Genomic DNA, 11,981 nt, shown 5'->3' on the forward strand with positions numbered 1-11,981 from the left:
CAAAAATCATGATTTAAAGTGTAAACTTCAGCAGTCGAACTTTCCACTTTCGGCTGCCGAAGTGCTTTCTGGACAGAAAGTGTCAAAAGAGCACTTAGGCTTCAAAAATGTATAACTTTTTGATCGAAACTCAGATTTTCGATTCGTTTGAACTGTAGGAAGGCTAATTTGATAAACTTTTCAATGAAAATACTTTCAAAAACAAATTTGCATTTCTCAAATATGAAAATTTCATTTTAGTCCCCCTTGGTCAAGAATAAGTTACAAGTAAACACACTAAAAAATTAAGAGTTTAAAAAACTCATAACTTTTTTATTCGAACTCGGATTTTTAATCCGTTTGAGCCATTGGAAAGCTAATTCAATGAATTTTGCAACTAAAATACTTTTCAAAATTAATTTTTTATTTTTAAAAAATTTATTTAATTTTCCCTTGATAAAAAAATTAGGTGAAAATTAAGTTGAATAAGATATTCTTGATACCACCTAGACTTGAGCCAACATAATTTATAAAATGAGATTTACAAGGTATAAAATAAATAAAATTTTCATTGTAGGTTCCTATAAATGTTTGCTTTCTTATGTTGCTCTTCCTTAACTTTGATTTGAAGCAATTTGGCAATTTTGAGTCTATGGCCTACAAACTCAACACAAACACTTCCAAAGTATATTAGTAGCACACTAATTGTTTATTATCATCAAAACATGGGTCAAGAAACCTAAGTCCAATAATCTCCCTGTTTGCTTGTTATTCAACCACCGCAAGTACACGGATCACTAACAAGTAATAAAGTGATGAGTAGAGTACCGTTCCCACGAGGACCGTGTTGAGTACCAAACTATAGTGATTTTAATTATATAGATGATCAAATTGTAGAGAAATAATAATTATATCTAAATTAAAAGAAATAAAATCTAAATAATTAACTAAAATAAAATACTAATGGACAAAGGTATTCTAGAGCTAGGGGTTCACACTTCAATCAATTATAAAATCAATCTGATTCGTTCAATAAATGGAAGATTATTACTTTGATGGAAATTAATCCTAAGTTATCTTAAGTCCTCTCTCAAGGCACTCAAGGTGTATTTTAATTAACATAAACCCTACTTTCTTGGTGATTAAATTAATTAAAACCCTTTAAGATCCTTGATTAATTTTGGAACTCCACAAAGGTCATCAGCCTATCTCTAGGTCAGATTTCCTTGGTTCAAAATCCCGATTTTCTAATATTAACCTTTATCTTTCAGTCCTTCAATTAATATCTATAATCAATACTAAGTGGGTATCAACACATAGCATGCATTAAAATCACAGGAGATTGAATCAAAGAATAAAATACCCAGTGTATTAAATAAAATAAAACTAGATCCATAATGAAATTGAGAGTGCTACACCCTAACCCTAGAATAAAGAACCTACTCACCCATGGTATGTCACACCTTACCCCTCTGTAAGGCATAACATGATCCCGTAGAATACCTAATGAACTACCGAACTTCACCTACTGATAACTCATTAAGTACCCTACAAGGGATTTTAAAACAATTTTCTTATTTTTGATAAGTGGTGAGCATTTCTAATAAGTATTTAAAATATGTAATTAAGTTGAAAGCTAGTTGGAAATTTTGGCCCATTTTATTTTTCCGCAAATTTTATAAAAATTTTGACAGAGTTCTGTCTGTATTTTGAGAAAACAGTTCTTCAAATACCTGTAAAAAGCACTTCTAAAAATTTTTCTCAACTACTACTTCAATTTCACAATCAAACTCAATCAATTTCAGAATCATTTCAATAAATTTCTCAAGTTCAAAATTCAATAATCCTCAGCATACTAGCAACACATTTCATTTAAATTAAATAAAATAGTTGTACTCATATTTCATTAGAGACAAAACAATTTATATACATTCTTACAAATTTATATCAAAAGAAACACAAACTAAACTTTATTACAAAATTCATACAAATTTTTGTACAAGCTGCTCAAGACCTATTTACATGTCCATACATTTATATGCAATACATACATCCAAAGAAATATTTATAGTTAGGGTATAAATTATACCCGAAGACTTTAAGCTGATAACTCCTCACACCTCAGCAGCTCAATCTGCTGCTCCTCTAGTCTCTGTATCTGCGACAGCAATAGAAGCGATCGCTGAGTACTAGGACTCAGTGGTGCACAACATACAAAAAAAAATCTTTATGCAAAAATAAAATCACATTTATTCAAAAATTTGACTAAACATAAGTATTAAACACAAAACATGAATTATGAGATTTTAATGCAAACCACGTTCATTTCGAAGTATCAAAACACATTTCATAAAACCCACAGTTAGATCATGCCATTCGAAACAAATAGAATCTCAATAGCCAGAGGCTAAAAAGAAATCACATCACAAGGCTAGCTAGCTCAAATATATGGATATCCATTCACATCCTCTTCTATTGGCACACCTCAACACTTCTCCAGAGAAGGAATCAAAATTCGAAACTAATTAGCCCCACTAGTCGTGCTAGTGAGGTGTTCAAATATATGGTCATGACACTGTGATTTCAAAACTTATCTTAACAATTTGCTAAACATTGTCATTTCAATATACATAATAACTTTCAACAATTTAAATCAAAATATCATAAGAATGCCATAATCCCATATTTCACATTATTCAAAACAGTATGCAAAAGATGATTACAAAAAGTATACGTTGTGCACAAACCTCAAGCTAGTTGCCTCTTGGCCTTGACTCGGTTCCTCGGGTTTTTTCCTGGTATTCTTTTCAACTGAAATACACAATTTTACAATGTTTCAGTACTAGAACTTAACATAAATCCAAAATAAATTTAGCTTCACATTTACCTAGTTCTAACGTGTTAAATTCGACGTTCACGAAATTTTTGTGTTTCGAGTTACTATTCACTACACTATTCAAGTCAAATAGTTGACTTTCTAAGGCTTAATAGGTATGGGAACTCCAACTTCACCCACATACCACATTTTGGTCACTAAACTTGTTGGTTTTGGTTATTTACTCAAATCCTAAGTCTTTTACGCAAATTTGTTAAATTTCAGTTTTGGAGTCCTAAGTTGCACTGTTCCATTGGTCACTTTATTGTTGGAATTTGGCAAAACTTTCTTCATAGAAAATGTTCCCTATTGTCTTAAGTTTATTCTCCTTCTTGAATCACCCCAATTGGAGTTTTGTAGCTCAAGTTATAGCCAAAATACAATTACTGTTCAGTGCACTGTTCATGCTGCAATTTTGGTTCTGGCAGATTTTTGATCCAACTTTGTTCAATAATTTGATCAAGTTAAGTCCGTAATTTAGTCTAATTTCCTTCATATGAAATGTTCTACTATGTCTTAGGTTTCCATCGGTTCAAGATTCACCTAAATCGGAGTTTTCTAGAGAGAGTTATAGCCATTGAAACCTTACTGTTCAAATGGCAATCCTGCAGTTTTGCAGGTTCAGTAACTCAACTTTGCTCAATAATTTGATTAGGTTAATGGCATAATTTGGGTTGGTATTCTTCATGAAAGTTTTAGACCTATATCTTATCTAATTACTAGTAAAATTTCAGGTTATTTTGACCTTCCTAGCTTCAGTTATGACCAAATGAACAAATACTGTTCATTTGGTCAGTTTGTGCAGTGGCAGCCTGCACTTATCTAACTTTGGTCAATTGGTTCACTAGGTTTTGGTCAGTTTTTGGGCATGGTTCCTTAATGAAAATTGTGTCATTTTATGTCTATTTTCATCCCCAATTGGTGGCATATCAATTGGACTTGTAAAATTTCCGTTTTGATCCTTCAAAGTTGGCTTGGTCATGCTGCATTTACCCTACGAATTTGACTTCCATTCTAACAATTCCCACACATCTCCTTTGGTCATTATTGACCATTTTTTCACTTCACAATAGGTCAAACATGCCATTTACTCATTTTTCCAAATTTTGTCTCAAAACCCTAGGCCTCCAAACCCTAATCACACTAAAATGTTGCATTTATTCACATTTATGCATTTCCAACTTACTACCATTCTCATGCAAGTTTACTAACACATTTAAATCCATCAAACCATACAAAATCATACTCCCCTTCAACAGGCCAAAATTTCAGTTTGGTCTATTTACATATTTTTATTTCATTTTAAGTTTATTTACAAGCTCTTGATGCCATAGAAACACTAATTAAACAAAAAAAAAATAAAATTGAAGTTTATATTACTAACCTTGAGCAGAATTTTCTTCCTCCTTTTCTTCAAATTTTTCTTCTTTCTTTTCCTTGAATCCTCTTTCCTAGTTGCCCAAACAAAGTCTAGTTATGGTAGGACAATTTTCTATGGTTGGATTTTGGTTCTTCAAGCTCAAAAATGAGCTTTAATGGTGGTTTAAGTGAGGGAGAGGGTGAGGGAGAGAGAGTGACATTTTGAAGAAGAAGAAAACTTGTGTTTTATTATTTTTTTTTCTTTTCTTTCTTTTTATCTATTTTGCTTATGGAAGACCACAAAATCTAATTTAATAAATAAATAAATTAATTTATTTATGGCATCATGCATGATGTCATCACCTTTTTACTTTTTTATTTTCCTCTCTTTTTTATTTTTATTTTTCTATTAGTTCTTTAATTTAATTCTCGATTCTGAAATTTTCTTTTCTCCGTTTTTATTTGTGATTAGGTCGAGTCACTCTAGGTCAATTGACCAAATTGCCCCTCGCCGGTTCATCCCGATTTGCAATTAATTCCATATTTCTTCCGGCTCCCTGACCTAATTATTTGACTGGCTTAACAGTTCTTTTTTGTGATTTTCTCTTTTCTACTGTGTTCATAAGGGTCCTAAGGACCGCAGCGTCACTTTTTACGGTTCGAAATTTGAGTTTAAAATGACTTCGCAGTCATTCCCGAGAAGGTCACCCATCACTGTGACTCTCGGCTCATTTAACTTCTTATGTTCTGTTTTTCTTATTTATATTTAACTAATTGAACATTACTAATTATTTGTGTTTATGGCTTCTCTAGTTGTCTTAAGTGTGGTTCTAATCCCCTTAATTGTCCGGACCGACACCGATCACCGGAACAGTGAAATATACCAGGCTATGCAATTAGGGGTGTTACATGGTAAGTTTTACAATTAAGTTTATAAAAAGATAAAGAGAAAACATGAGAAGAAAATAGAGTGAAAGAACCCAGAAAGAGAGTTGCAGCCTTGGACTTTTGGAACTTCAGATGAAAATCCCTTCTAGCAATCTTACAGATATTGTTTCTCCCTAGCCTCCCTTAAAGTTGAGGTGCATCCTTGAATGTAAATCGGCTCTTGAATGTTAATTCTCTCCTCTTTGGATGTAAATTCTCTCCTCTCTAGATGTAAATTCTCTCCTCTCCCTCAATTCCTAACTTGTTCTATTTATATCTGGTGTAAAAACCCAAATTTCAGTGTTCTAGAAGCATTAAGAGTCCATCCGGGTCGAGTTGGAGTGAAGAAAAGTCGCATCAGAATTGCTGTCAGGGGACTTTACATGGGCCGTGTAGTGATACACGCCCTGTGTAAACTTTTGCTACTTCATTTTTCACGTTTTCTTCAGTCCAGAGAGTTACATGGGGTCCAAGAAGTTACATGGGGTAGGTTACACGGCCCGTGTACTGCTTCTGGCCCTGTATTCTTCACGTTTTGACCTCCAGATCTCTTCCAAACTCATCTTTGATTCTAGGACCACATATAAACACCTTATAAAATATAAAAATCAATGAATTGAGTAAGATTAACATGCTTTCTAAAATAATAATGAAAACATATAAAAATAAACATAAAAGAACACTAAATGCTAACAAAATACAATGGATGTTAATCTTAAATGTCTATATAATTTGATGCAATCAAATATCCGTAAACTCAAACTTTTGCTTATCCTCAAGCAAAATAAAACTATATAAAAACTCATTGGGCTACTTAGAAACATAACAAAAAAAAAAAAAAATAACTTGCACATAATTAGATACTCTTCAACCTTCATACTAATTCCCACTTTCAAGGCATAGGGACCTCAACAGTTGCCTGCTAGAACCTCATCCCCTTCATGGTGTTTTAACTAATTATTCCTCTATACAAGGCCATTAATAAAGTCACAAATAACCTATTTTATCAGGATAGACTTAAGAAATACTTACTTCCCCAAGTTGCCTCTATTGAGGATGATTTTGGTAAGTTTGATTTAATTCTAACTCCATAGGCATATCTCAAATTTCTATCTACACTAATGTAGCATACACTTTTCAAAAGATCAAAAGGTCTTTAAAAGGGTTGTAATGGGGCTAAAGGGATGATGACTTGGTTGCCAATGAAAGGTTTTTAGGGAATACAAATATGAGGATAGCATTTATGTATAAAATACCAAGTATACTAAGTTTATTCTATTAATTTTATATGGAGAGGAGGGGCTTTTAGTTTTTTTTTTATAGTGCCAAGCATGCTTCCATGACACTTATCTTGGGGCTTTTTCTTCTTTTTTTTTTTTTTTTTTATGTCCCTTTTGTCCTCTCCTCCAAACTCATTGCTTTTGTTTGGTTGGAAAGGCAAATTTTTCTTTGATTTCAATTGCACATTTGCACTCTTTCTTGAGTTCTATATCCTCTCTCCATTTTTTTTTATTGCACTTAATATACTTTTCAATTATGCATTTAGCTTCCTCAAAAGGGTAGGGTAGGTGTTTAGGCTAGGGGCTAGGTAAATAATATGGGTAAGCAATAAATTCTAAGGGATAGATATAGGTTTCAAATTGGCTACAAGGGATATATATTTTAAATAAGGGTGGCGAAGGCTTAGTGAGGTTATATCAAAGAATGCCTTAATCATCTCTTCATCAAGCATATACTAGGATTTTGCCTTGAAAGGTCCAAGAGACATGTTCTAGAGCTGGTGAGGCATTTTTAGGTTTGCTTGTATTTCAAAAATTTTCTCCTAATTTTACAAGTTCAATGTGATAAATTAATGGCTACGAAGGGATTTAACTAGTTTAACTCCACTTAGGTGATTAAGTTCTTCACAAATAACATATTGAAGCCCTTTTGCCCATTCAGTTACATTCATTCCTCTTTCCCAGAGAGTCCAATCATTAGCTCATCAAGGTTTAGTTATAATTCTAAGTTAAAAGCCTTTTCAAAAAGTTTAAAATTTGTAAGAAATTTTTAGGTTTTTGATGCACAAATATAATATAGACATAATAAGGTAATGAAATGAAATATATGAATGCAATGCATGAAATGCACCCCCAAACTAAAATTTGACATTGTCCTCAATGTCATTAAGATATCACAATCAGGTCAGGAGCAACATCATAAATGTAATAACAAGGAAAAGCTAATGGATATAGAATACTCCCCCTTGAAGCGTGCCTTCCCTCGAAGATTTGTGAGTTTGATCTCCATTGCTCCTTTCAAGTGCTTCTTGAACCTACAAAGTGAACAAACATCGAAGTCAAATTTTAGAGGGATATAAAATAAAAGAAATAGACAAATGAAAAGATTAAATTTAAAACTTGGGTTGCCTCCTAAGAAGCTCTAATTTAAGGTCATTAGCTTAACCCCTTTTAGAATTACTGATCAAAAAGCGGTTTTCGCCCATAGTAATTATCATGTAACACCACATATGGGTCTTGATTTGTGGTACCCTCAAGATTGGCAAGATTTGGAATAAGATTGCACATAGCACAAACAACACATGGTTTAGAGTTATATGCTTGGGAAGAGGACTGTTTTAGTTCATGGAGGACATATGATGATGTAGGAGGTGTCCATGATAGAAAAGGGTCTTTTGGTGGTGTATGTGTAAACATCGTTAATGAGCTCAAGTTGATAGTCTTGTCAATTTCTTCATCTACCACCTTCACCTCTGATTTATCTTTATGTAAACACTCTTCTAATGACCCTCCAATAATAAAGGAGTTGTTTTCTTTAACTTTAGGTACAATTTCTTCTTCAAGTAACTCCTGCTCTTGTGGGAACTCTACTAGTAAGTCATCTTCATAGGAATTTTGTTCTTGAGGTTTAACTTCTTCTATAGGTTCAAATTCTAATGAAGCTTCTTCATTCTCCCAACGTTGTTCATTTGTTTCCTCCTCATAGAGTGATAGCTCATTATTCATCATAAGGTTGTCAAAATTTTCCAATGGAGCTATCGCCTCTTTAAGTCCCACTCCCTTCTCTAATTGCAGCTCAAATGGCTGGTGTGAAATATTATGCTAATAGATGTCTGGAGGGTATTGGTGACTCTAATTCTGCAGTGAAGGATCCCAATGCCAATGGTAATCAAATCTGCCATGTCATTCAACAAGTGAATGGCATCCTCATGGTTTCTTTGAAGAACATGATCACCGGTAGCCCAAGCTCCATAATCTAGCCAATTCCTTGTCACTTCATCCAAACTATTGTAGAAATTGAGAGTGAGTTCATAATTTGAAAGACTATAATTGGCAAATTGCTTTACCAATTCATTGAATCTTCTCCAAGCATTGTCAATGGTTCATTGTGTTGTTGAATGAAACTTGTGAAGAATTGTTGATGAAACATCTCAATGTACCTGACAAGAAAAACAAGTAAAAATAAAATTAGATAAGAAATAAACTATAAAAGAAATAAGAATGTCTAGAGTAATCAAATCACTAATCATTCAATATCAAGCACCGGTCCCTGGCAACGACACCAAAAACTTGTTTGCTAGTTTTTCAACCACCGCAAGTGCACAGATCGTTAACAAGTAATAAAGTGATGAGTAGAGTATTGTTTCCACGAGGACCGTGTGGAGTACCAAACTATAGTGATTTTAATTATTTAGATGATCAAATTGTAGAGAAATAATAATTATATCTAAATTAAAAGAAATGAAATCTGAATAATTAACTAAAATAAAATACTAATGGACAAAGGTATTCTAGAGCTACGGGTTCACACTTCAATCAATTATAGAATCAATATGATTCATTCAATAAATGGGAGATTATTACTTTGATGGAAATTAATCCTAAGTTATTTTAAGTCCTCTCTCAAGGCACTCAAGGTATATTTTAATTAATATAAACCCTACTTTCGTGGTGATTAAATTAATTAAAACCCTTTAAAATCCTTGATTAATTTTGAAACTTCACAAATGTTATCAGCTTATCTCTATGTCAGATTTCCTAGGTTCAAAATCCCGATTTTCTAATATTAACCTTCACCTTTCAGTTCTTCAATTAATAACTGTAATCAATACTAAGTGGGTACCAACACATAGCATGCATTAAGATCACAAGAGATTGAATCAAAGAATAAAATACCCAATGTATTAAATAAAATCAAACTAGATCCATAATGAAATTGAGAGTGCTACACCCTAACCTTAGAATAAAGAACCTACTCACCCATGGTGAGTTTTACAATCAAGTTTATAAAAAGATAAAGAGAAAACATGAGAAGAAAATAGAGTGAAAGAACCTAGAAAGAGAGTTGCAGCCTTAGACTTTTGGAACTTCAGCTGAAAATCCCTTATCGCAATCTTGCAGATCTTGTTTCTCTCTAGCCTCCCTTGAAGTTGAGGTGCATCCTTGAATGTAAATCGGCTCTTGAATGTTAATTCTCTCCTCTTTGGATGTAAATTCTCTCCTCTCCCTCAATTCCTGACTTGTTCTATTTATATCTGGTGTAAAAACCCTAATTTCAAAGTCCTAGAAGCATTAGGAGTCCATCCGGGTCGAGTTGGAGCGAAGAAAAGTCTCATCAGAATTGCTGTCAAGGGACTTGACATGGGCCGTGTAGTGATATACGCCCCGTGTAAATTTCTGCCACTTCATTTTTCACGTTTTCTTCAGTCCAGAGAGTTACACGTGGTTTAGGAAATTACACGGGGCAGGTTACACGGCCTGTGTACTGCTTTCGGCCTTGTATTCTTCACGTTTTGACCTCCAGATCTCTTCCAAACTCATCTTTGATTCTAAAACCACATAAAAATACCTGATAAAATATAAAAATAAATGAATTGAGTCGGATTAACATGCTTTCTAAAATAATAATGAAAGCATATAAAAATAAACATAAAAGAATACTAAATACTAAAAAAATGTAATGGATGTTAACCTTAAATGTCTATATAATTTGATGCAATCACTCTCCCTTTTTTATGATGACAAACAATTACTAGATGAAGAAAATTAAGCACAAGTGAAGTGTGTGTTTTTCAGAAATTCTCCCCCTTAATGTATTCCCCCTTTCAAAAATAGTTTGTGCCTTACTAAATAGAATTTGGAAAGCACATAAGAGAGGCTTTGACTCAATGAATGCAATACCATGAGTCCTAGGTGAATGATGATGCAAAGTTATTGCTATATTAAAAAGAATTCAAAATATGTATCAAAGGATTACCAAGAAGCATCACATAAGTATACCAAAAACACAATGTATCCCACTAAATCATCATTTATATATCATGTTTAAAGCTTAAATTTTGGAATTATTCATCCACTTAGCTAATTCATCCACTAGCTATATATCTCCCCCTTTTGACATCATCAAAATACACTATAGAAAGAAAAACATACACAAATTATGGCATCATTCAAAGGCATACTACCATGCCAAAAGCTTAAGCTTTTAGTATCATTGTCAATTCAATAAGCATTTCAAGGATAAATTCTAGTTAGAAGGTTTACATTTGAGCACAGAAAGTGATACTATTAAGGTGGTTATATGGTAGCTAAGCAAATGTGCGTAATTAACTTGATTTGAAACTAAACATGAGTATAATTATGCCATTGAGACACTTAGAACACATGTATAGTATATGTCACACCCTACTTCTTCGTAAGATGTAACATGATCTCATAGTACACCTAATGAATTACCGTACTTTGCCTACCGGTAACCCATTAAATATACTACAAGGGATTTTAAATCAATTTTCGTGAAATTTAAATCATTGATTAAAATATGGTATTATAAAAATTTTTTCAAAATTTCGGCAGAGTGCTGGCTGTATTTTGAGAAAATAGTTCTTCAAACCTGAAAAAGAAAACACTCCCAATATGTTTTCTCAAATACAACTCCAATAAACTTCATTTCATCTCATAATTCAATCTCTGAAGAGTAACCTCTGAAGGGTAACTTCTTGGCCCTGACTCAGTGTTTCTTTCCCCTTCCCTGAGTATTTGCCAACTGAAATACACAATTTAAAGTGTTTCAGTACTCGTTTAAACTGTCTCTGACAATAAGGTTCAATAATTAATTTATTTAATACTATTGCTTTCCTTAGTCAACCTATAATATTGACCCTTAATGCACTCTAGGGGAATAAATTTTAATGTTACCAATCTATCACATTTTGTATTTCAATATGCTACCAATATAGTGCAATTTACCATTTTTACAAGTTGGCATTCATTGCCAAATTATTTCAAGCATCATTGTATGTAAATGTCAAGTTCTCAATTTTTGTGTGCTAGATTGGTCTAGCTTAAAGTCCTATTTCTCTTAGTTTTTAGCTTCTGGTCAAAGAAGAAAAATTGTAGCTCTATGTCTTATTGCACTCGGGGAAAAATTTCAGGTTATTCTGAGTTGTATAGATCAAGATATGGTCAATTTACTAAAGCTGGACAGATTGCACCTTCAGTGCAAAATTTGGTAAATTTTAGGTCACTTTTAGTTCTGGCAGTTTTGCTACCCAAACTTGTGCAAGCTATTTGACTTGCTTCTGGCCATTTCTGGGCTTTAGTGTCTTCATAAGAATTGTAGCTCTATGTCTATGCTATCCATGGTACAGGTCAATTGAACCTGTTTTGAGTGAGTTATGGTCATCCTAATAACTACTGTTCATATGGTCAAAAATCTGGGTTTGCAAGGTTGCCATTCCGGATTTGGTCATTTTTAAAGTTAGTTTCTAGGCAGAATTTTGGCAATATTTCTACGTAAAAATTGGCCTATTTGGTGTCTAGTTTCACCTCCCAATAGCCTC

Source organism: Hevea brasiliensis, chromosome 4, assembly GCF_030052815.1.
Source record: "Hevea brasiliensis isolate MT/VB/25A 57/8 chromosome 4, ASM3005281v1, whole genome shotgun sequence".
Classification (NCBI taxonomy): domain Eukaryota; kingdom Viridiplantae; phylum Streptophyta; class Magnoliopsida; order Malpighiales; family Euphorbiaceae; genus Hevea; species Hevea brasiliensis.